We start from the raw sequence: 2,500 nt of genomic DNA on the forward strand, positions 1-2,500 counted from the left end.
GTAGGTTCAGCCACCACTCTGGTACCGTTTCTGGACCGGTCCATCAATGGATCATCTGACTCGCTGGATAACCCCGCCTTCACCCGCTCCGACGAATTACTACACCTGAGGGCGCTCGACCGCACCTGCTGTTACCACGACGACACGCTGTCCCTGGGCTCCACCTGCCCGAGCAATGGAACACACCTCAACACCGTCTACACACACGGGTTGGTGACACACACACACACACAGAGAAAACACACACACACACACACACCTGCTGTTACCACGACGACACGCTGTCCCTGGGCTCCACCTGCCCGAGCAATGGAACACACCTCAACACCGTCTACACACACGGGTTGGTGACACACACACACACACAGAGAAAACACACACACACACACACACCTGCTGTTACCACGACGACACGCTGTCCCTGGGCTCCACCTGCCCGAGCAATGGAACACACCTCAACACCGTCTACACACACGGGTTGGTGACACACACACACACACAGAGAAAACACACACACACACACACACCTGCTGTTACCACGACGACACGCTGTCCCTGGGCTCCACCTGCCCGAGCAATGGAACACACCTCAACACCGTCTACACACACGGGTTGGTGACACACACACACACACAGAGAAAACACACACACACACACACACAGAGAAAACACACACACACACACAGAGAAAACACACACACACACACAGAGAAAACACACACACACAGAGAAAACACACACACACACACACAGAAAACGAACACACACACACAGAGAGAAAACACACACACACACAGAGAAAACACACACACACACAGAGAAAACACACACACACACAGAGAGAAAACACACACACACACACAGAGAAAACACACACACACAGAGAGAAAACACACACACACACAGAGAAAAACACACACACACACACAGAGAAAACACACACACACAGAGAAAACACACACACACACACAGAGAAAACACACACACACACACACAGAGAAAACACACACACACAGAGAAAACACACACACACACACACACACAGAGAAAACACACACACACACACACAGAGAAAACACACACACACACACAGAGAAAACACACACACACAGAGAAAACACACACACACACACAGAGGAAACACACACACACACAGAGAGAAAACACACACACACACACACACAGAGAAAACACACACACACACAGAGAAAACACACACACACACACACACAGAGAAAACACACACACACACACACAGAGAAACACACACACACACACACACAGAGAAAACACACACACACACACAGAGAAAAACACACACACACACAGAGAAAAACACACACACACACACAGAGAAAACACACACACACAGAGAAAACACACACACACACACAGAGAAACACACACACACACACAGAGAAAACACACACACACACACAGAGAAAACACACACACACACACAGAGAAAACACACACACACACACACACAGAGAAAACACACACACACACACACAGAGAAAACACACACACACACACACAGAGAAAACACACACACACACACACAGAGAAAACACACACACACACACACAGAGAAAACACACACACACAGAGAAAACACACACACACACAGAGAAAACACACACACACAGAGAAAAAACACACACACACACACACACACACAGAGAAACACACACACACACAGAGAAAACACACACACACACACAGAGGAAACACACACACACACACACACAGAGAAAACACACACACACACAGAGAAAAACACACACACACACACAGAGAAACACACACACACACACACACACAGAGAAAACACACACACACAGAGAAAACACACACACACACAGAGAAAACACACACACACACACACAGAGAAAACACACACACACATACAGAGAAAACACACACACACACACACAGAGAAAACACACGCAAACAGAGAAAACACACACACACACACAGAGAAAACACACACACACACACAGAGAAAACACACACACACACACACACACAGAGAAAACACACACACACACACACACACACACAGAGAAAACACACACACACACACAGAGAAAACACACACACACACACAGAGAAAAACACACACACACACAGAGAGAAAACACACACACACACAGAGAAAACACACACACACACAGAGAAAACACACACACACACAGAGAGAAAACACACACACACACACAGAGAAAACACACACACACAGAGAAAACACACACACACACAGAAAACACACACACACACACAGAGAAAACACACACACACAGAGAAAACACACACACACACACAGAGAAAACACACACACACACACAGAGAAAACACACACACACAGAGAAAACACACACACACACACACACACAGAGAAAACACACACACACACACAGAGAAAACACACACACACACACAGAGAAAACACACACACACAGAGAAAACACACACACACACACAGAGGAAACACACACAC

General features: G+C 46.9%; 1 non-coding gene across 1 annotated transcript in view; it reads left to right on the forward strand.

The window, feature by feature from the left end:
• The first annotated feature begins 524 nt into the window (after positions 1-524).
• The window catches only part of LOC121555587, a 4,447-nt gene continuing 2,471 nt past the window's right edge, over positions 525-2,500 (forward strand). The window contains exon 1 of the transcript XR_006659083.1: positions 525-611. This is a non-coding gene — a transcript (uncharacterized LOC121555587). The remainder of the gene's footprint in view (positions 612-2,500) is intronic.

The sequence above is a fragment of the Coregonus clupeaformis genome, unplaced genomic scaffold, assembly GCF_020615455.1.
Source record: "Coregonus clupeaformis isolate EN_2021a unplaced genomic scaffold, ASM2061545v1 scaf0766, whole genome shotgun sequence".
Classification (NCBI taxonomy): Eukaryota; Metazoa; Chordata; class Actinopteri; order Salmoniformes; family Salmonidae; genus Coregonus; species Coregonus clupeaformis.